Consider the following 12,170-nt stretch of genomic DNA (forward strand, 5'->3'; position numbering starts at 1 on the left):
AAAAGTTCATACAAAAGTATTTAAACCTATTTCTAAAAACAATTATGTCGAGTTTCATAAGTCTTATGTGAACTGACTTTTTGAAACATTATATCATATTAGCTTTATATGACGTCACACTACGTCATATGACACGAGTCAATTTGAAAATGACATGGTTGTGTTTTTGTATAATTAACTGGCCATCATCTAATAAACATGTCAGTCAAGAAATATTGGTCACCTTATATTATCCGTATTAGCAAAATAGCATGTTAGCAAACGACTTCCAAGTAATAATTAAAGTTGTATTTACGGATATTTAATATATTTAGGTGCGTGCAGATAAGTCAAGGGTAGCTGCTTAATTTTAACTTAGTATCCGGAAAGAGAAATCTGGAATTTATTGCGGTTGTATACACGTCGCTGATTTGTCGGGACATTAAATACCCGCTCTCTAATCTAGAGGTAATTATTACGGCCGATTAGCTAGGACTCACCTTAACTCGCATCCCTCACTACCAAACACAGGTGTTAACAGTCGGGGGCTAGCAAGGACGTGAGGCCCCTGAACGGTACCCGAGCTAAAGCAGCTTCAACGGGGGGAAAAAAGGGTATGAAACGCTGTTTCTGTGTTGTATGTTGACATTTGATGTTTCATCATATGTTTAACAGTATTATTTACAATTTTCTTACCTCCTACGATTTCGTCAGATACGACAATCACTCATAACAAAAAGAAATCCATTTTGCTCTGAGTCTTTAAGAACATGTAAAGTGATAATGATCTTTTTCATTTTGATTTGTGACAATAAGAATATGTTAAATCATAATGTTATATATATTTTTTCATTTTGATTAATGATTGTGTATATTTATCGACTAATTTTGAAAACCAATTTAAACTTTATTAATGACAAACATTTCTGACATGACAGCTTTATATTGAACAGGTGTAGGACCATAACATGTTCGTGGCATTCATTTGTAAATGAATCGCAACAAAAACTATGATGGACACAGAACAGTTATTTATCCAGCGTTATGTTTGGATAACGTGTTGGCGTTCTCATTGCGTTCGGTTTGTTACGTCATATCATTGCTTTAAAATATCGTTATTGACGTCATACTGAAATATGATGTGTGTACTATAGTACACAATACTCATATCTTCAAGATATATTTCATACTTACATTTTACAGATAGAAGTACGCACAAATATATATCATGTTTATATAAACAAGATTATAGCGTTCTCATTTAACAGATTATAATAATTATAACAAACAAGTTCACCTTTGTGCTCGTATCTCCTAAAATAACGAAATAGCTTGTGCAGTAAAATGGTGACTTTGTTTGACTGTTTGCATCAACAAATGCCATTTTCACATATGTACTTCCTATCTCCGTATTGCTAGTGATTATTACACATTGACTAACTTAATTGTTTACCTGTGGTCATACAGTCTCTAATTTTGTTTTAAAATGTTTTAGACCACATGACGACTTCCTCGTGTGGTGTCAAAAACGGCTAGTATTCCTTAGCACATGATGTTTTCCTGTTGTTTTGATGTCTCCTCGTGCCAACTGTTTCGTATTCAAATTTCAATTCAATTCTTCTATGTTGACGCTGTGGTACATGTTCCCTTTAAAACTCATAAATCGCCATCACGCTTGAGATGTTGCGTTGACACAAATAAATTCTGCAATCGTCATTTTTTTTTCTGTTCTGAAATAAACATATTAAAACGAAATAAAAAAATGATACCCTTATGCCAATATCTCCTTTAGACCCTTAATAGGGCACAAAGGGGATGCATGCTTACACCACCCAAATCAACACGACAAGTAACTTCAAAGGATTCATGTCCACATATTTGGAATGTCTTTGATTTCCTTTCTACACACCATCACGTTAGCGGAAACGAGATATGACATGTTGTTTGGGAGTCAGTGAAGAAAAGTAAGAGGACGGAATAGACAGTTAAAGGCAGGTAACAACACTATAACAATGTAAGATTTCTTTGACAGGTGGATTCAAATGAAACAATGCGTAATCATGAAAAGGTGCATTAAAGATGTGATAATTAATGGAATAACAATGGTTTATACCCGACAGCAGGTTTAAAACTAGTTTTTTCATAATAATAAATCAAAATTTATTGACAACATGTATAAATTCCCCTTCAGATTAAAGAATAAATTTATCCTCCAATACGTTTTTGCAGTACATGCCTATCATTCGTTCTAGAGTTACACAAGCATAGAGCATTTAGATCTACACTATACAGTTCACACATAACATATATATACATAGATGTTCTTCTCGACATAGGTTTCAGTACATAGTAGGTTTCCATCTTCTTGGCATCTTATGTATTTATACCATCAACCAAAATCAAACGTCTCCACCTTTAAAGTATGGTTTAAATAACATTTGACATGACACTGTAGGCTACGTCAATAGCATTCTCTAAAGCCAGTACAAAAACATCATTATCAAACTGTTGATAAGTCTTATTATTAATAGATATAGTGGTTCTCAAAATCTAGGTGACCCCAATAAGGAAAACATCAGTCTTAGACTCATCTATCTGTGCCGTAGGTTTAATGACTGTTGTTGCAATAATGAAAGCACAAATATCAATACAACAATCATAAAAACAGTATACTGTATAGTTAATAATTTTTCGGGGTATAAAATTTCACTGAATTCGCAGTCACAAAAGATAGCGCGAAATTAAATACCCAGCAAATATTGATACCATGAATATACAAAGACACAGGAAATCACATTTTCTATTGTACTGCAAAACACTTGTAAAATAAACACATCACCAAAATACAAAAGTACCCTCTCGAGCGTAATATTTTTACCTGACAATGTTACGGGAATTTAATACCCCCGAACTTGTTCTGATCGGTTCAACCGCGAAATATTAGTCCCGCGAAATTTAGCCACTATACAGTAATCAAAGTAATATTGACTGTTAAGCTGCTATTAAACGGACAGCATGAAATGTTTAATCATAAATGGCTCCTCGTTTTTCTCCGATGCCTTTTTATTTTTAACGTAGATGTAACAAGTAGTATCAGCGTACTAGCGCTTCAATTTCTATTATGTATCTTGGATATGTTCTCATTATTAAGATAAAAAATAAAAAATATGATTCTTATACATGTAATAACGATATTTAACGTGATAAAATAGCTCACCCTTACATTTTAGTATACCAAAATATTATAAAAGAAATGCCCTCAATGTTTTAGAAACATGATGCAAATAAATATCACTCTCTTCTCCTTTTTTTTTTTTTTTGTCATTGTGGAAAGGAATATTCAATATTCTCATAAATTTTGCATCATTTTTCTTAGATTGCCAAGCTTGGTAGTAGAAAGGAAAAATATAAACTAATTCTTTATTTATGTCTGGTAACAAAATCTAGTACAAATGCCATTTTCTTTGTACAATATCATTATTGAAGTCCTGCACTTTTGTATAAGTCGTAAAAAGAGGTACCTGTTTTGTTGATTTGTTACTTTTTCTTGGAGAACTTGGAGTGCGTAGTTAAACGGGGTAAATATCATAACATTTTGTTGAAGAGTTCGTTTCACAGTCTGAAAAATTGAAAGAGAATATTAAGTGGAAGAGAATGTACGTCCCGGTCGATGACATATACAAAGACGACTCGCAGGGCAAACATGGGCACTACTGACTTGCACGTGTCAAACGGCACGCACACGTGTGATGTGGTATGCTATAAAAACGATACTTCTCGCTGTAATTAGGGAAGAGACCGCCCACAAATATTCCTATTTCACCGACAGAAACAAATGAAAATATGTTCTTAACTACGCATATATTTTTGGAAGATCGTTACACCAAGGCCAGGTGATGCTTAAAATGACAAAAACGCTATGTATTTACAAAACTATAAGGAAAGTAAAGAAGCGTTAATATTAATATTGACGGATAAAAAGATAAATGAAAACCTTATGAACTCACATGGAGTCCACTTTTGTCCCACAGTTCTGATCACAACTTAATCTCCGAACCTGCGACTCTCAACACCCAGCAAAATTGTTCTAATTAGCCACAGGTTCCTTCATGGTTGTTTTATTTTACGGACTAACAAGGAACAGGTGAAACGAAACGAGTCAAACTTACTCACTCTAGGAGAGGAGATGTAATAATGGTTTCGTTTCGCTTTTAAGTCGAATTCTAATCGGCAGGTCCTCTGTGTAAACGAGAAAATAGCGTGCATATGAAAGTAGAAGTCTGTGGAGAGACTTGGTTGGGGTTCGGGTCACACACGTGGATTGAGTTACACGTGTACGATACTGGTCCTTAATAACACGATATTATGGTTGCTGATGCTGAGGGGATGCGGGGCCACTAAGTAACACGTAATTTCGTTCCGTTTTTTATCACATCAATCTAATTACGTCTTTCAAAGTCGAGCCTGTCTACTTTGAATTAATAGGGTAGTTTAGATTATAATTATCTAAAGAAGAACTAAAAAGTATAGATGGCAGATCTTTTGGTGTCTTTCAGAGTGTAAAATGATCCATCATCGTCATGTAAATGTTCCCGAATTTCCATCTGACACATGTGACCCTAGCAATGTCCGAAAAAAATATCTCCGTTTGCCACGGAAATATAAGGAGGCTATTTAAAAATATTTTGAAATAGTTTAACTTCCTTTGATCATACTTTTGAATCCTGGGTCAAGCACCTGCTTTTGTTTTTAGTGAATCTACGTAATATTCTTTGAGTGTATTCTGACTAAGCATAAACTCTTTTTTATATTTTTAAGTGATTACTTCCATTTTATATTTAGTTATTCTTTTTTAATTATATTTATCGAAATAGTCAAGTCTACTTAGAATAACGCAACAAGATTAGGAATGAGATTCATCAATTTGGTATGAATAATAAATGGTTAGGTTTTTTTTAACACAAACAGAAATTGAAAAGTTACTGCGCAAGCTTTCAAAAACGTCTGCTTCCTTTGTCAAGCAAAGAGTGCTTTGCATTTATTTTAACGCAACAAGATGTTCAGTTTCATCCACATTCTACCATAATCATGAAATATTGTGCTGTGTTCCTTTACCATATCTTTCACTGCATTGCCTCAGCTCATTCCTGGCACAATCCCTCTAGCTATAGTTGTAAATAACGGTTATGATGTAAGTATAAAGACTTATGTATGTGTAAATTTATATTTATCCATGTTTTCGTATGTATTATAAATGTTAAGTTCATCCATGTTTGTTTTATGTATTTGTATTATGTTCATCTAATTTTGTTTTTGTAACATACATGTTTATCTCATAAAACAAAGTTTAAACTGAATTGGCATCATGCAAATTTACTACTCTAAAGAAGAAGTGGTTTGTAATTGTAACATATACATACATGTGAATAGGTACATATAATCTGACATAAATACATAAAGTGTTTTTCTTAGCGTACTTCAATCAAGGTCACTTAATTAGGTTAGTTTCAAATGGTGTAACAACTACTTCAAACAGCGTATAAGTAAACTGGGAAAAGGAGGGAAGTCTAAGAGCACTTAATTCATTCATTAATGACATATTTCAATAAAATCGTGCACTGCCTTTCATGTTACAGATTTATAGTCTATCGCTAGGACGTTTAATTGACAAAATGGAACATAACTTCGTATGCTACATTTATATAAAAGATAAAAAAAAGCATTCTGTTTTGGGGATATTCTATTCGTTTTTTGTTATTATAATGTTATTTTCAAAAGTGCACATTTCAATCATCTGCAAATAAAATGAAATATTTTTTCAAGCATAACCAGTAATTGTGCCAATTTTAATAATAGTGTTAATAATATTAGCGTATATATAAAATGAATTCCGTTTATATATTACAAATAGTCTGACAGATTTCTTACGCTTACTTTCCGTGTTTTCCATAATGGAAACTTGAATTTGCTTCAATAGCGCCAAATAGTATATAATGATAAAGTCAGGTCAAACAAGGTCAAAATGAAAATTCAGAGTCAAGGGAAGCAAATAGATTCAAGAACGTACGATTACAACACAAAAGACATTATGACACCTACGCCAACCCCCGAAACGACCTTTGACTTAACCATGCGCTTCAAAAGGGTAAGCGTTTTAAATGTGAAGGGAACAAGTATTGCTTGACGTGATTGTCAGACTACACTTATAAACAACTGATTTTTGATAATACTTAATAGAGACATATATATATGAAAATTATGACAATCAGAAATGAAATTGTTTGGTTTTTTAATTTGAGTAGCGTACATGTAAGTAATTCTGATTACATTAATTGTTGTAAGTATGTATCTTAATAAACCTGGACTATTTTTGTAGGTATATCTAAGTATCTTTAACTATGATCGAAATGTAAAATTTGTATAATTACAACTAGAAGATGTACAAGCAATTATAATTTAACTACACGGTATCATGTATACTTCACAACCCAGCCAACCGGGTAAAACTCCATCAGTCTCTTTCTTTATCCCTAATATCATTTTCTAGCTTTTATTCTCAACAGTTGCATATATACATGTTTAGGCTATCACTACTGTAAAGGTGTACATGTTTATGTTTGTTTGATTAAAGCTATACTAAGCGCTGTGTAACTTTTTCTTACTAAAAAGGCACACCGTGGTGTGTAAGTGTGTATTCCGTCTTTGCGTATTGCAGAGTTATCTTCACTTGAGAGCAGGTATTGATTGTTACGTCATTTGTTTGTGAGAGTAACGTCATCAATTTTTTTGAGAAAACGACTAATTTTCTCACATAAACCAATGACGTAACAATCAATACCTGCTCTCAAGAGAGGATTACTCTGCAATGCGCAAAGACGGAATATTTAATGCTAAGGTAAGTGTTGTGAAAGTATGAATACGAAAACAAGAATATGCGTTATGTAGGTATAGATAAGTATTATCATTAATGCTTTACTTAATTATGTGTATTTGCAGTTGTTAAAGATATGCAGAAAGCTGCATACATATTTATCCTTGAAAGTAATTAGTGTGAAGTATTTCTCCTCACTGACACTTAAGCTTGAGTTTTCCGCATAACGCCACCATCCCATTTGTATAGATAGTGCAATACGGAAAAGCTACATAGCTTTAATAGTCAAATTGATCAGTTGATGATACAACTAGCAAATCGGGATTGATTGCTGTCGAGAAAGTGTTCGTATATCGTATTCTTCGTTTCATTTTTTGATGTCTAAATATGTGTTTGATATGCTTATAATTCATACAGTTTTCCCTAAATTTATTTAAGATTTATCGTCAAATTCTCAGACTTCATATATTATGGTATTTATCAACTTAGCTTTTAGCCTCAGAACATTTTAAATTTCCATTCATAGATATCGTAGTTAATGATTTTTTCTGTGATAGACCGAAGATGAATTATTACCTGTGACACAATTTATAACTTCTGATTTGGATGATATACATTAAGATTCATTACTTAGCATATTTTCATTCTCTTATGTAATAATCTTATAGATCACATGACATCACATCCGGTTTTAGTGTGCGTCTATGAATTCCGATAATGCTAGTGTGTTGACGCTGTGGACTATTTTGTCAATATTACATAAGGTATAGTACTAGAATATATGTCGCTGTATATAGGACGGCTTGTAATGCTTTCATTATCGCATTTAAATGTATCAAATTTGTGATATACATGTTTGTACAATACGTCTATGATTCCGATATTGCTAGTGTGTTGAAACATAACATATAGTATCTTAATATATATATATCGCTGTATATAGGTCGGTTTGCAATACTTTCATTATCGCATTTAAATGTATCACATTTGTGATCTACATTTGTGTACATCACAAATGTATCTGCGTGATATATTGAAATTTAATATTTTTTTCTTTACTGCTTCCTTTGTGTTGTTTCACATGTTTCCTTCGCTATGAGTTTTCTATGATAGATATGATTAACATTCATCTAATTAAATACTATTTTGTGTGATATTGATGATATGCATCGTAGTCAAGACGTGTTTGGCTTTTTAAGATATGTATTTAAAAAAAAAAAAAAAAAAAACTATGAGTGCTTCAAATTGCATGTAACATATTTCCAAGAAAGTGACAGGCGCCATATGTGGAAACGCTTACCTTTCACGTTTACCTGATTTTTATTTATTTCCTCTTTGGAGGGGCGGGGTTCTCTGTTATTTCTGCTTCTTGGACATTGGAGAATCAAAGTGTACTACAAAGGACCTGCTGTATCTTACTGCATGGAATTGTGAGAGGCGACTAATGTGGAGATCCCCCTTTAACGAAAACCGGGTGTTTCTTCTGTGCCTTCGGCTGAGGGGACATTGAGGGAACTTAAATTGATATGCTGTACCAATTGCAATGTTTGGAAGTACTGTAAAATCATAAATTTTCGTGGGACATTTAATTTCGTTTATTTCGTGCATAACAAAAATCCACAAAAATTAAATCCCCACAAAAACATAAATTTGGTAAGATATATAGAGAGGAAAATCAGAAATCAGCGAAATATTAAGTCCTTGAAACAGGCTTGTATATGAAAACCACGAAATTTTAACCACACGAAAATAAATGATTCTACAGTATTTCTCTTCTTTCATTTATGGCGTTGTCTACCTAGGCACTAGTTTTCAAAAAGCCTTGGCTGTTGTGGGGATGTAGATCCAAACGAAACAGAAAACAACACGGTCGTCTTTGCATGAGGACAAATGCCGTCCTTGAATATAGATAATGATTTTTTTTGATTTTTTTTTTATCTCTCGTTTAAATTGTTGTTAATGAGTTTTTCTTTGAAAAGATTTGTATTTCTCTGTACAAGAATTAAAATGTACTATTCATAGAACGTATAAGTGGTTTAAAACGTATCTTATTTAAAAAACCGAATATATACATGTTCGTTACATTTATTTGTCAATGAAGATATATGTTATAAACACAAAACGGTATTTTCACCGTTATGTACATATGTATGTGTACGAGGTTGATATATATCGCGGACAACCATATATTGGTATGTTTTTACATTATATTTATTGATGCTCTTGATTGTATAGATTTTCGTATTGACATATATAGCTGTTGAATCCGACTCTGTAAATCTTGCATTTGTCATCTGCTTCAATGTTTGATGAATTAAGTGGATCGCGTGTTCAAAACTATGACGTCAATTCCTTTGTGACGTTGTGAAAAAATTAAATGTGTAAAATTAATTAAAATTTATTTACGTTAACACTACCCTAACAGTATCATGACAATGACTTGGTTTTCATTCTACTGAATCAAGACGGCAAATTTAATGTCACACTTACAGAACTAGGTTTTTCTTGAAAACAGCTTGTAAAAATATCTCTATTACGACACTCACAGTAGTTAAAGCTATCATACTTAATGTTGCCTTCAGAATAACATAGAAATACTTTACATTATGATAAAGAGGAAACATATAATGGTATAAACGGTGGATAATAGCAATTTTATAACACTATGGCCAAAGTTACATAACTACAGCTACCTTTACTGAATAGAGCAAAACTGTATCTATTTGAACGATCGTGAACCATTTTCACTATACAACTCGTTGCGCTCCTTAAAGTTTTATCAGACAAAAATCAACCGATGCGCATATAGTGAAAACTCTCTGGGTGGTGATCGCAGACCACTATTTAATCATGCAACCCACCAGGGTATGACTGTTAATGATTTCATTTATCGATTTGTTTAGCCTGGTTTACTGTTGCTAGTACTGCCGCGTGTCGCCTTTGTTTTGTCGCTGTTAAATCTCCGCTATTACAAGATTAATAAACATCCACTTCAATTCATTAAAATTATCATTCACGCTGCGAACATCAAAACCACCCTAACGGATCAAAAATAGCGACAGGCGCGGTTATCAGAAATTTGTTCTATTCATCGAAAACCTATGACGTTGATACTCCTGTGGGAAGGTATGGGCGATAATGAGATTTAAACGGAGGGAAATTTACTGGCAAACAATCGTCCCTGCTAATGAGATATGACAAAGAGTCGTCACTAAATCACAGAACCAAATTCTCCGACTACGGATCAATTTAATTGTTAGGGAGAACGGTTGGGATGACGTTAAAATGAGCAATTTTGTGAAATTTACACGACACTGCTACTTAATGAGATCCATATGTAGCTATGCAAATTAAAATATAATGTTTTGAACAGTCAATCAATTTTTAGATTACAGAGTAAGATTGAAATATTTTATCCGGCATTCAAAAGGCAATTAAATGTTACAAACATTTTTATATTCGTGTGCGGAATTTAATATCTGCTTTTTAGCTTCTTTGGAAATTAAATATTTTTAATTCTAATCTTGAAACCATTAGCCTTAAGATGCTCTCATTATAAGCGGAGATTACAACCCGCAATAAACCTGTGGATTTTTCACAAGTTTCTTCACAGAAATGAATTAAGAAGATGTTTCGGAGCTGGATTTCGCGTGAAATTCACATTGTTGCGACATAAATGCCCTTAACATCGCTACATATAACACCGGGACACCACTTCGACGCAAAGAGAACGACATTTTGCAGCAAGCAGGGGGCCGATAGCAGATGGGGGAAAGTCATTTTCTACCACAAAAATAATGAACAGCTAACATTCACACATTTGTACTGTAGCATTCAGTATTTCTGGCGTTTTACTAATGTTAAGGAGCCGTGTTACAAACACATCATCAACAATGTCATAAAAAACGATTGAAAAGTACGGACGAGTGGGTCCGGTTACCGATTTATTTCTTATAATGCACTTTACGCCAAGATGGCCGCTGCATATGTTACATGCAACAATAGTCCATAGAAACGTTGAACTCTACAAAGCCGTTAGTTTGTGAATAGAGGTTAGCAGTTTCATAAATATGAATGTACTTTAACATCTTGGCTGGCCTCTCGATTTAGTGATTATTTTTAATGATTTCGCATTAATGCGAACGGAAATTTGTGCGGCAACTGGATTCAAATCAAACATAGACCTCGTATACGGGTGTTGATTGTATAGACTTCTCTTTTGCTTCCTCTCGTGTAACTTGTATTCTGTGTTGGAAGTCGATATTGTTAACACGTGCGGTATTCGTGTATTCGACTGGTCCGAAATGATCGAAGCACATTTTGGCAGTTTTATTTTCCTTTGTCATTTGTATAATATAAAGTAACTGATCATTTTGAGATGTCAATATATATTGTTAAAAAACAGTAGTTGAGTGTACCCTGCATTATTAGCTGTCTAATCGAAACGTTTTTCATCAAATCTAAAACGTTAATTTAAACTGCATGAGTAATACAGGAACCTCTTTATTATGAACAAATCCACAAAGATGTGTTCGAAGATTTTGTGTGGATGTACAAATCGATTTTCATAATTCTGATATCGTCATTTTACTCGTCTAATAAAAATTAAAATGAAAACAAAATATGTACCTGAGCGTCAACACTAAGACATATTTTTTAACTCGAAATCGATATAAGAAAACAACTTCATGAATTGTGGATACACCAAAACAAAAGGAAAATCAACATGGCTTTAAAATATATACGCAGGCGAACCGATGATCTGTTCGCGTAAACGTTTCATGTGAGAAGTTAAGATTTTATAAAGGCATAGTCGACAAATTATTTTTTATTTGTCCTTTGGAAATTAGGTAAAGAAAGAAAAAAAAATCCTCAAAATGAAGATCTAGGTTCACAAAAAGGATTTCGCTGATCTGTCGCTTTCTTTTACTAAACAGCTTTTTGAGTTCTTTTTTCGTGCCATTTTCTTATGCTTTGAGATTCTCTTCATCTATTTTGGTTTTCAATCTCTTAATCAACCATCCATACATATTTATTCTCGGAAAAACACGAAGAAACGTATAGGGTTCTTTCTTAAGTAATCTCAAATTTCGAGAAATCAAATTAAATTTGACAGATTGAAAGATTGTGTCGATGTTGATATCTTGATGACTTATGATCTGTTTCAGGAGGGAGTCAAATCGTCCTAATAATCGTATCGATGTACCTCTTTTACCGTAAAACATTGCAAATAACGTTATAGAGTGAATCAGGCTACTGAAACCGTTTTCATTGAATGTCATTATATTAGGTACCCAGTGATGTGACTTTGATGTAAGTA

This window comes from Mizuhopecten yessoensis, unplaced genomic scaffold (assembly GCF_002113885.1).
Source record: "Mizuhopecten yessoensis strain PY_sf001 unplaced genomic scaffold, ASM211388v2 scaffold716193, whole genome shotgun sequence".
Taxonomy (NCBI): domain Eukaryota; kingdom Metazoa; phylum Mollusca; class Bivalvia; order Pectinida; family Pectinidae; genus Mizuhopecten; species Mizuhopecten yessoensis.